Below are 13,231 nucleotides of genomic sequence, written 5' to 3' on the forward strand. Positions count from 1 at the left end.
CAATGCACTTGCACTACAGTTTACAAAACTAGCTTTAATCGATGCATTGTTCTCTTGACATGGTGGTACTCCTGGCACACAGTTACTATTTACAATCTCTTTAATAACATTATATCCAACTATTGGATGGTTCAAGTCCTCGAATGTGATCAGAAATGGTACCAATATTTTGGTCTGTTTTCCCCCAGCAGGGAGCAACTTAAACCCCAACTCAGCCCAGCCAGTGAACGGAATTGCTGTCCCATTAGCAGCGTTTATTTCTAAAGGACTGTCCAGAAGTTCACTTATATCTCTTTTCTTTACATTTGGAAACTGTGACGTTAAGAAATTGTCTGTCATTATGGACACTTGGGCTCCAGTGTCCCATAACACTTCGACTTGATGGCCACTCAAGAAGCAATTCACCAAACACTTTTCACCAACAAGGTTTGCCATTTTTGCCAATTATTTTGGAGTTAAATGACTAACCCATGCTGCCTGGTTAACTTTCTGTTGGGTTCTACATTGTTTCTCTTCAGCTATTGTCTTCAAAGTGCCGCATAATTGTTTATGCATAGGCCACTGTTCCTTTTGACAATTTCTTGAACAGTAAAAAATAATTTTGCAGTCTGAACATCGTTGCAATCCATCTACTATATTAACATCCTTGTTACAATTGTTACACTGACGGGATCTTGTTATTGGTTGGACTACTGGCGATCCCTTCTCAGTAGTCTTGGTCCGTTTAAAGGCAGTTTGGTAGATCGTTTGCAACATCCAGCTGCGAAGTGGTTGTCAGCACCACAAATAAAACAGTGTGTACAGCTGTCCTGTCCAATCTCTTGACATGAACACATAATGTGTTTCTTTTCATTTGATTTCTTTGTCTTGTTTCATTACTGGTCTTTGGATTGGTCATTTTTGCACGGAGTGACTCTACCTCTGACTTGATTTCCTTAATTGCCGCCATTACTGTGTCTGAGTTGTCTTTCGCAGCACTAACATGCGAGGTCTGGCCACTGAGCTTTACACTCTCCTTTGGCTGTGACTTTAATTTTCTCAATCTTTCACTCTCCGATGACACTGCAGCATTTAGTTGCTGGATCAGATTTTCATCCATGACACTTGTATCCTTTAAATATGGTCTAACTTTCGCACAAATGCTCTCTTCCTGTAGCCCTGTTTCCACTGTTTGCAAAAACAAGTTCTGGATGTGTTCCTTCTCATACTTTAGCACATATGTACCTTCACTGCTTGCAAATAGGATTTTTTTGACGCAGATCAAGAGCACTAATTAGGAAAGCCTGAGGGGATTCCTTAGGTCCCTGACACAACAATGCCAGGTTTTGGTACATTTCTGCCGTATCTTGAACACCATAATGACTTTGAATAATCTTGCGTAGTCGGTCTAATGTTAAGTCACTAAATGTTTCAAGATAACTTCTCAAATCCAGACCTGGGCTTATTGCTCGAATGACAGCTTCTCTTACCTCCTTTTCTGCAAATCCCTGATCTACACCAGCTTCAATTTGTTTTACCAGAGAGGTGTAACTCAGTTTATCCTTTTGGTTTGGCTCACCAATTTGTCCGATAATTTTAAATTTATGGTAGGAAGGGTTGTTTGCTATTGTTTTGTTATCTAGGGGTCCTTTTACCTTATTTGACTTCGCATTTGTTTCATTTGATTCTTGTGTCGTGGTCTGGACTATTTCTACCTCTTTCTCGGCCTCCTGATTTTCAGGGTTCTGTCGGGTTACGACACGACCTTTTCACCTTTATAGATAACACCATCTCTCGTAGCTAATTGATCTCTGACGTTAAAAAATGTGGTTTCAAGTCTTTTGAAACATCATTCATATTTTCTGGCCAACCATAAAGTATTACTGTTGTCAGAGTCATCAATGTAGGATTCAAAGCTGTTTCTCACTGTAACTCAGCCATTTTATGTGATCCAACTGGCTGCACTGTCAATACTTCGTAGTCTTCATAACTATCTACAGGCGAAGTTTGACTTAGCTGCACACAAGACAGCGTATCTGCTATGTGCAACTGAGATCCTTTCTTATAAACCAATGATAAATCATATTGCTGCAACTGTAGCATCATTCGTTGTAACTGCATTGGTGCCGTCAACAAAGGCTTCTTCATAATTATCTCCAACGGTTTATGATCAGATTCAACCATAACATTCTTTCCGATAATGTAGTCATGGAAGTTGTTGCATGCAAATGTTACGGCCAAAAGCTCTTTCTCAATTTGAGCATAGTTCTGTTCTGTTTTGGTCAATGATCGCGAAGCATATGGTACTGGTAAACCATCCTGCAAACACGTGGCTCTAAGACCGCCAAACGATGCATCGCACATTAGTGTGACTGGCTTGCTCACATCATAGAACGGTAAGGCTGGTGCAGAACTAATCGCACTTTTGAGGTTGTCAAAGGCTCTCTGATGGACGCCATCCCAAGCCCAAGGTGTATTTACATGCGTTAGGATTTGTAGCGGTAGAGCAAATGTGGGACAAACTTTGAAAGATAACGCACCATGCCAAGAAATCGCTGTAAATCTTTCACATTTTCGGGCGTCTTCATCTGTACGATTGCACAAATTTTTTCTGGATCTGGTTTTAATCCTTCTGCATTTAAGAGGTGACCAACATATCCAACTTCTTTCACTTTGAATTTACATTCGTCCCATTTGAGCTTCATGTTGATTTCCCGAATTCTATCAAGGACTTTAATGAGACTTTCGTCGTGCTCCGCTTCAGTTGTTCCCCAAACTAGGATATCATCCACGATGACCTCACATGGATAGCCTTCTAATACATGATCCATCGTTTTCTGGAATACTTCTGACGCAGACTTTATTCTAAAGGGCATACAACAAAAGTGATATCTACCATATTGTGTACTGAACGTTGTCTTCAGCGATGATTCGTAATCCAGGGGAATCTGCCAAAAGCCACTGGAAGCATCCAGGACTGTGAGGAACTTTGCATTTGGCATTCGTGCTGCTACCTCCTCAATGTTCTCATTGGATAATGTTGCCGTTGAATGGCCAGATTAAGATCTTTTGGATCGATGCATAATCTGATTTAATTTTTTCCTTTCTTCTTCACCGCTACGAAAGAGGATACCCAACTCGATGGTTAGGTTACTGGTTTTATTACGCCCATCTTTACCATTCTTTCCAACTCCGTTTTGACCTTATTTTGCATCGCCACAGGGACTCGTCTTGGTGGTCTAATAACCGGTTTGACATCAGGATCTAGCTTCTTACGATATTCCACTGGAAGTTTACCAAGATCTGTGCCAAAGACTTTCTTATAACATTCCTCAAAATATGCCTTATTTATGACTGTATGAGTAACATGTGTCTTGCATGTTTCTAAATTAGATGATTGTTGTACTGAATCTGCATTATTTATAGTGACCACATTCAAATCAAGTGAGCTTTGTAAACCTATTAATGGCTCAAAGGACTGATCTATCACTTGAAACAATATATTATAAATTTCACCATTGTATTTGCAAGAAAGGTGTATTTGCCCTATTGTGCGTATGGCATTTCCACTGTAACTAATTAGCTCAATTTTCTTAGTGTAATCAATCTTATTGCAAATATTCAACAAATCTAGAATATATTTTGGCAGCACATTGCATTTAGCTCCTGTGTCTACCTTCAACTTCAATGGCTTTGATTGCACTTCAACTGTAATGCTTAATGTATCATGACTAACTGCTTGTATATTATATGCACCTAACATTTCAATAAGAAACGGTTGAATGCCTTGTCTTCCTTTGGTTAACGTGTTTACTTGTTGATTATGTTTCATTAGTCGAGTCGTAGTTGATTGGCAAACTCTTTCAAAGTGATTTAATTTACCACATGCATGACATTTCTTTCCATAGGCTGGACAGTTTTGCTGTTTGTGCACGCTTCCACAGTACAAACATGGCCTCTGTCGAAGCTGATTGCCTCTCGATTTTGCCGTTTGTCAAAACTTGCCACTTTTGTCTCTATGACTAGATACTTGCTGCTGCTGTTGTCCATTCAGTAGCTGTCGTTGTTGTCGACTTCCGTGATCTTTTTGCCGTGGATACTTTACTTCATGCACTTCTGATGCAGTCATTAGCTCTTTCATTCTTTGTTCAGACAGTTCGCTTATCTGACAGAGTTCGATCGCTTTCTGAAGAGTTAGCTTGTCTTCTTGTAACAGGCTTCGTCTCAGCTTGTCATTTTCAATTCCACAAACCAACCGATCTTTAATTATTTCATCTTTCAACTCACCAAACTCACAAGTACTACACTGTAAAATTTGAGGGGTAAAATTTACCCAAAATTGGGGTAAAATTTACTCTCGTTTGGGTAGTAATTTAGGTGAGGGTAATTTTTACCCTTGCATTTAAGAGGAAGTTTTTGCCTTGATGTACAAGCGTACACCCTTTAGTGGGGTAAGTTGAAACAACCCCTACGTCGAGAGTAAAAAGCCTGAAGGGAGAAAATTACCCCTAGGAATTGGGGTAAATAGCGAGCAAAAATTTTCAAAATGGCGGATGTTTGTTACGGGACTTACGAGTTTACGGCCAGTGCTTACAACACAGACGAGAATATATCTCATTTGTGCTTTACAGCTATGGTTACGATTTACGAATCACAAACAGTCATTTGCAAGTCTAGTGCATAGAAGAGACATTTTTTTTGACATTAGCGAAATTACGAAGAGAATGGTCCAATCAATATCTGCCAACGGCCAAAGAATACTATAAAACTGTTGTGTTTTTAAACTTGTCTTGATAGCTTTCACAGAATCGCGGACTTAACAGATGTAAATATATATATTATATAGGTAAGTAATTTCAGAGATTTTAATGCATCTGTCGTGAATTAACGAATCCCTAACTAAACAGATTTATTTACAATATAATGGCAAGACATACCATTGATACCAATAAGTATTGTATACAAACACTGAAACACACACACTATATACACTATATGAATTGATACGTCAGCTTCATTTGACTCGCATTCTAAGCATTTGGTGGGATTTGGTACTTTGGGCAGACAAAGACTTTTACTTGATCTTCTAGGGTAATGTGTATTAGGTGTAAGGGAAAGCCATATGAGATCTTCTTGTTTTTGAAGAACTAATTCTTGACTGAGTTGTACTTCTACTTCGTAAGCATTAAAGTGGGGATTATACGAAATTGTCAAGAGTTGCTCAGTCACCAACCAAGCATTTCTCAAATTTTCCTCAGCAATGCAATTTCTTTCACAATCGCAAAAATGGGCATTTCTTCTTCATCATGTCCAGTCCAAATGACACATCCTTTTTTGTACATGGTTCCATGAACTGAAATCCATTTTGGTCTATAATAAGAAATTCAGTCTTACTTGCTGTATTATACTATAAGCTTTATCAATTTTTCAGCTATATGTCAGCTATCTATGTCAGCCATATACCTTCTAACATTTGTGTCATGTTCTAATTGTTCTTGTGCCTGTTTCAGGGTATTGTAATATAACAGATCCCCAGCTGAAACTGTGTCGCCTTTGAAAAAATAATAAAATTCCATATGAACATATTAGTCACAGATACATCATACCTGTGAAGGTAACTTTTATTTTTGAATATTACAAATTTGAAGTGAATTGCAGTACAAAAGCTAAGTGACTATTCAATAAGCACTCTATGTATTTCATCAATATTGTTTATGGGCTTGCTTATGATGAGCTAGGCCACCAGCTTTTGAATTGTTTTTAAAATTTGATTTATGTGGTTTGCCAGCCTGTTTGACAAAATGAACTGAACTAAAAATTTTCTTCATAATTAACACACTATATTCAATGTAGGAAGCATCTAAAAGTTCATTTGCAGCATCTTAGCTGCCTCAGCTCACATGAAAGAACTACTACTGGGGTCTCTCAAATGTGTAGCCCTGTTTAACAGGCCAACCCAGCTAATATCAACAGCCTGCCTATTTGCCTATTGTTTGTTTTTTACAGTTTCCTGCTGTGTAATTGGTATCAAACAATGAATAAATTTAATTGTCAATACTACAGTATGTACCTGGTCCAATTTCTATACCCTTTTCAAGAAATGAGGATTCATAGTTTCCAGAAGAGTTCAGCTTATAAGAGATCCATTGTTGGTGGCGCATTGCTAAAGTGTATGGCAGGTTGGTGAAGTTGCCAATTATTGTGCTCAGTTTCTTAAAATAGTGGTGTTTAGCCTCATATCTCATACACCAAGATCGAGCAAGTGGTCCGAGACTGTAAGAGTAGACAAAAACAAACAATCTATAATACTCAGTCATATATGTGTCTTTTTAGCACAGAACTTAGACCTCCAAATATTGAATTTATATTTGCATTCTACAATTGCAAGATATTTTTTATATTCTCAAGATATATATTGATTGATTGATTGATTTGGTGTTTGATGACACATTATTGCATTAAAAATTAATTGCAATGTGTTTACAAAGTATTACAAATTACTTTACATAGGTGTTATATATATGTATATGTATATGTATGTGTACGTGTACGTGTACGTGTACGTGTACGTGTACGTGTACGTGTACATGTACATGTACATGTATATGTATATGTGAGATTTTCCAAAGATGAAGCATCATCTACAAATTTCCACATTTTTGTATTTGGGAAATTCTTTCTAAGATCATTAATCATAATGCGGAGTAGTATTAGGCCAAGTTTGGTTCCTTGGGGGACTGCAGCCGTTACGAGGAGCCATCTAATCTTACGAGGAGCCAACTAATTCACCAATCTTAACCCGTCGTCTTCGATCACAAAAGTATATTGCAGTCTCATTTATGATGTAGAAGATTCTCTAAACCTCATCATTAAACTATACCAGAGGGGTCAGTTGTTCTTATTCTTTTGATTTTGTTTGACAGAGATTAATTTTTATCTGCAACAACTGGCAAAAGAAATATTTTTTTTTCATAGAGAATGTATGAAGTGTTGCACAAACCTCAACATAACACTCGGCATATGGATCATAAAGTGCATTTTCGGGATGATGGAACTCTCCGGGTAGAGGTGACAAAACTCACTATGGTGTTCTTCAATGAGTACTTGAAGGTATGCAATTTGTTCTTGCGATACCACAGGTGAAAGGCAGATAGCTGTTATTTCCAGCAGTTTAAGAAAAAGCTTCCACTTGGTATTTTCTGGGGAAATCAAATTACCAATGATCTGTGGTAGATGGATAGCTAAACACCACATCTGAACAGCTGTAAAGGAGATGGTACACTTACAGTATTGAGTTGTTTTGATCCTTACCTGTTACATTGTAAATATTTTATAAGAAGTTCGTCTTCACGGTAGAACGGCTTTGCAATTATTAGAATTATGTGTTTGTAACACAGTATGTATCATAAAGTCCTATAGTGAATTATATTCTGAACGTGAACATACAATTACACCAAATTTTGCCTAGTCATTTCCTACATGTTTAATATATTTGTATGTAGCAGATGATGATGTATATACTAGCGGTAATGCAATAAAGACTGGTAAAATAGTGTCTGTTGTAAAAATACTGAAAAAATACCATATAATTTCTGGCTAAATTACACGGTATACACTTTTTGACTTACCGTGTTGTTTTAGGCTGTGATCATTTGACGACAGTTTTTGTTCAGTTATAGGTGATGGCTTGTTTTTGTCTTTATAGTAGCCGTAAGTCAAATTTTACTATTCTGCCATTTAAATCTTCTAATGTCGAAATAGCTTGAACCTTGATTAATTCCTTCAACATTTCCTTCATTTCATAATGTAGAGTGCCTTCTAGTATGTTGTGCATTACATCTGTTGGGAGGCCTCCAACCACGTTGAAAAACCTGCTGTCGTTAAGTACAGATCTTCTATTGATTCCATAGGCTTTACTGAAGTATTCACCATATGTTGAAATTTGAGCGCAATGATCCACTTACGATTGTGGTGTTCTCAAGGTAAAATATTTCTCATGAAACTATAAGAAAGGAAACTTTAGGCTTTAATGATATTCCTTGCCTTATACAATTGACGATCATTTGATGAGGTTGAGCATGATACCAGACTGAAGTCCATGTAATGTTATCTGTGCAGGCCTTTGCTAAGGAGAATAGTATTGGCTAAACAATGCCAATGGATAATACCTGACATCATGCAATAGCCGAAATCAATGATAATTTATTATACATTTTTAATGGGAGAGATTTTAGGAATTTACGCATTTGAAATGTTACCTACTGACAATACTACAAAAAATCGAGATTGCATCAAGACTGTATAATAGAATGTATTAATTGCAAACCTTCGATTTGATCTCTTCTCGAAGGCCTAGGCAGTGACGACACATACAATGTGCTGAGCAACCTTCTTTGAAGCCTCCAAGTGACTGTGATCCAGGATTATCTGCAGACGCGTATGCTATTGTGCCTCGAAATCTTTTTCAGTACCCTTTATTGAGAACGGATAGCCTTCATCCTGAAGTAAATTTGGATTTTTAAAATATATGTCATTGTCTCATAGAAAAAGTTCTCATTGTCTCATCAAAATTCTAGAAATAGTTAACATTTACAAATTGCATGTGCGGCAGCAATAGCTTGAAACATCTTAAAACTGTATCTTTTGAGAAGAGATCATCATGTATAAACTTTGAAAAACTATACCTGTTCCAGTTTTTGTAAGTCTGTAATAAACGGTCGTAGGACCTCGTTCATCCCATATTTCTTTATCATTGCTGTTTTGCACAAACAAAGCAATTGAATGGCTTTTATTGAAGACCAGTATGTAGGTCTGATGTTTCCAAGAGTATAGTAAAAAGCTCCTAAAATCGTAGTCATAGATTTTAGATGATTACCTCTAACTTAAAGATGCAATGAATCATTAAGTATATTCATGGTGGTTGGATAGGAGTTATTCGTTAGTTTAAATTATTAAAATTATACATTTTGACAATAATTGAAATATAATATAATATGTTCTAATTAAATTTCTTCTTGTTACCAAGTTTATGCTTTGTGGCTCTTGATCCAAGTGGGTTACACGTCTCCAAGTCATCGTAGTAGAACATTATTTGAAGTGCCTTTTTGTTAACTGAAAACAATGGATGGTTTCGGAACTGTTCTCCATCGCAGTAATCTCTTAATAGTCCATCAGTGCTCAGATGAGGATTTTCGACCTTAAAAAGGAAACATTTGTAAGATCTTAAGGAAACGATACCGGTGAAAGATTTTCATTTTTGGAGTGTGTTATACAGAAAACAACCTAAGCATTAATATGCATTGCCAATTAAAATTTTTTTATATAACCTCCTCCAGCACAAATTTGTCATTCAAAAGCTGCTCCAAACTGTCGAAAATGGAAACGTAGTATATCTCATCATTTGACTGAGTTTGTTGGAGAATTCCTTTACGCCTTCTGAACACTTGTTTTTGGCCAAGACAAATTCTTTTCGGTTCCTATAGTATAATAAAAACAGTAATGATATCACATTTTTGCTGAGACAGCAATTTATTTTCATGTCTTCTAATCACACGTTTGCAGCTATAAGAGACAGGAGGAAAAAATCCGCTAATTTTTTATGCTCGTTCACATCTAACAATATTTTTTGTTTTATAAGCATTGCAACCCTTTACTACATAATGACCCCTGAACAATGTCCCTTACATAATGTCCCCTGTATTTTACAGGGGCTAACGCAAGATGATTTTACTCATCAATGATAGACCTGATATATATGTGCTAATTAATATAAGCCTAATTGCTAATATTAGGCTTTATCATAATTTTAGTCCTAACCATCCCCCAAAAAAATTGAGATGAGACGTCATAGTATGGCACATGTGCCAGGAAGCATTTAGTCGTATTATTTCTATTGATAGGAAAATTGATGTTAAATCCAATTTACAATTGACTGAGAGATGAAAGTATTCCTGTAAAAAACGACGGAATTACTCAAACATTTCCAGAACAAGAAATAAAGAAAATGATAATTCAGTATGTTGGAGCTCTGGTTTCTGATTAGCTTATCTTGTACTCAGATTAGCTGGATGTTGCTAATAGATATAGGGCATATCCTAATCCTAACGTTGCTAAAAGTTATTCTTAGTCAAAAAATAATTCCAGTCAAATGAACCTCCATCCCCGGCCAAGTTTTCTCACCTTTTTTTCGAAGAGGCTTGACGTAAAAAATGGAGAGAACGCTTTGAGAAACAATTCTTACCTTCAGGTTAAAATTCTCTCGGTAATAAGTCAGCTGTTGTGCTTCCGTCTCGAGTTTATTAAAGGGCTGTAATGCGGCGTTGTCCTCTTCGAAAATCTCTTTCATACCAGGAATACTGTGAAAATCCACATCGTTTTCTTGGAGGCTCTTTTCCACTTGAGTCTTTACTACAGATATTGCTTCCTGGACAACACTCGTTGTATTAGCGAGGACACTTTGAACTGTCGACTTTGGTAGACAGCACTCCTCCTGAAGTTTTAGTATATACAGAGCGCTGCTCCTCATTAACCTGTCTTTGTAAATATCTTCGTCATTATTGTCTTTATGAGCACCTGGAATATTTACGCTGGATTGACATTCATTTGCAGGACAAGATGCATTTCCTGGATTGTCGTTGACATTCATGTGTTTCTGGGGTATGTGTTTTCTCCACGAATAATATTTTTTGAAGGTTTTCGAGCACCCATTTATGCCACAAATACAGTGGAAATTGGGGTCATTCCGATGGCATCGGCCAATATGGTTTAACAATTGATTAATATCATCTGCAGCAAAAACTGCACATATGCAACAATTCCATGGCATTTCGATTTTTGTTTTTAACAGTGAAAGAAACAAAATTTGTCTCTGAAAAGGACAAGATACCTTTTAATCCAATCAGTAACCTCGTTGTATTTTTCCACAAATAGGAGGTGGCGAAATATAATCTACTTGGTAGCCTCGCGCGAAAAAATTGCCTTCGCTAAACTGTTGTACTTTGTACTTGTTTCTTTCGCCATCCCAACGTCCGTGAATCGAAACAACAGCGCTAGCTTTGAGGCAGTTTTTAACTAAATCAAATTATAGATAACAGGAGATTGTTACTAAAAGCTGTTTACAGTATAACTGTGGTTATATATGGAGAAGCGTTTGAAAACTCATTTGAAAAATGAAGGGATTCGCGAAGACACAATTAACATTTTGGAAGCCCAACAGGTATTTAGATGTATCGGTTGTTTTATTTGGGGCTTTTAAGTTGTTTAGGAATTTTTTATGTTTTGCAAATTTTTTTCTCGCCTTTATGACCAGTACATTGGTTTTCTTCACGGAAAGTTTTTTGCACGGATTTAATATCCAAAACAAAATGGCGATACTATAGTCTTCATGTAAATTGCAAAGGTTTCATTTTTTTCTATTCACACTTAGAATTTACGAACAAAGAACTTAAAGCTCTGAAAGGTGAAATTGAAGAACATTCAGCAATATGCTAAAAATGGCTATTGTCTTTTATTTTTCATAATTATCTGTTTAGAACGGGGATATATATTCCCCTGCCTTTTTAAAATATCCCCTTTGTTTGGAAAAAGCTAATCTTTGTAACTTTGTTTGTACTTAAATAGCTGATTGACCATGATCTCTTAAAAGAAGTTGAAATAAGTCTTCTGATAAATGTATGCAGCCTAAAGATTGGTGAGGCAATGAATGTCAAAAAAATTGTAAGCATGTATGAACCGCTGCCAATGCATGGAGAATTATACGATTTACATGTGGGAATATGTCAATGTGATCTTATATTATAATTTTACTAGAAATACATGCATGCAGCAACCCCTCGCCATTGCTCTCCATTGCATTTAATAAGTGTTATACAGTAGTATTTTGCAAACTTTTGTAAGTTAGTTGAAACATAATCCAGACCAAATCTTCTAAGCTAATTATGAAATGACTTGATAGCTGATGTTTCTGGCAAATTTGTCGGAAACAAAGACAGTCGTAAAGGTGAAGTGAAATCACCTGTTTGTTTGCTGCATTACATTGTAGTTCAAGTGAGTGCTAATACTTTGCTATGGCCAAACATCCCAAACATCAAAACAGCACAAATAATTTTAATAACCATGCAAGCATTAAACATCGAATGTTGTTGTCCGATTATTGAATTTATACAATGATTTCAGCGACTATAAGCTTCAAAGTGATATTTGTTTTATCAAAACTCCCAAATACACTTTTAAGAACTCTTTTTAAAGTTTAAGCGATGATGTACAGTCTTAAACAGTCGGTTAGCTCTTCGTAAAACAACATACGCTTTGAAGCTCATACTTTATTTGAAAATTATAATGCATTGATTGCATTCTTGCAGCAAACACGAAATAAACAAAATATAGACACCTACCACTTCAAGGCTTATAAACTACGAGTCGTTTCTATTTAACCAACTGTTTCTGCGAATCTTTTCCTTGTCTTTATATAATTTATTTGACTCCATATTTCACTTTGTTTTTAAAAATAGTTTGCGAAATGACAGTTAAAATGCTGACGTTCTCAATTAGTTCTTAGCCAATCAGCAAGTTGTAGACAACCGTTCTAATTTATTCGTTCAAATTTCGCGCATGCGTACAAACACCGTGACCATTGGGCAACTTTGGATTCCGCTATGTTCTACCGAGTTCCGGGTGTAATACTTAATCGCCGGGCGGAATTAGTACCCTCGCACGGTGCTCCGCACCGGCTTGGGGATAAACAATGGATGGCTTCCCTGCATATTTTCAATGTGTTTCAATTAGATAGAGGATTTTTTATCCCTTCAGTCTAACTTTTTTTATCCCTTCAGTCTAACTTTTTTTATAATAGCAAGTGGAATTGGATGAAGCTTGGGAGGCAATTGACCAACCAGAGACACTTGTTGGACAATTTGAAGCAGAATGTGTTACTGAAGTATCCGGAACTTCTAGCAATGGTGCTAACTCTCCGACAAGTCCATTTATATACGAAGAGAGAAAGAATAGAGTTTTATTTCGTGACTACAAGTTACCAGAAAAGGTTTGCCTATTTATTTTTTAAATTCATAAACAATCCTATATACCTAAAGGACATCATGTGTCTACACTTTATAGTGCATTACTGTTAAACTTTAGTTAGTGAAAGGTTGGCAATAGCATGGACAGCCTGCCGGGCCAATCCTGTTTTAGTCAGAGGTATGCTATGTATTGTACATGTAAACAATCGCTTTGTTTTTACTTTGAACTAAGAGGC

General features: G+C 36.5%; 1 long non-coding RNA gene across 1 annotated transcript; it reads right to left on the minus strand.

Moving 5' to 3' along the window:
* Positions 1-5,464: 5,464 nt before the first annotated feature.
* LOC114518741 lies at positions 5,465-7,649 on the minus strand. The gene is made up of 4 exons (XR_003686513.1): positions 7,608-7,649; positions 6,980-7,241; positions 6,050-6,252; positions 5,465-5,530 (listed from the first exon to the last, which is right to left on the minus strand). It is a non-coding gene; the product is annotated as an uncharacterized LOC114518741 (long non-coding RNA).
* Between the last annotated feature and the right edge of the window lie 5,582 nt (positions 7,650-13,231).

The sequence above is a fragment of the Dendronephthya gigantea genome, unplaced genomic scaffold, assembly GCF_004324835.1.
Source record: "Dendronephthya gigantea isolate DGI-Jeju-01 unplaced genomic scaffold, DenGig_1.0 000011F, whole genome shotgun sequence".
NCBI lineage: Eukaryota > Metazoa > Cnidaria > Anthozoa > Malacalcyonacea > Nephtheidae > Dendronephthya > Dendronephthya gigantea.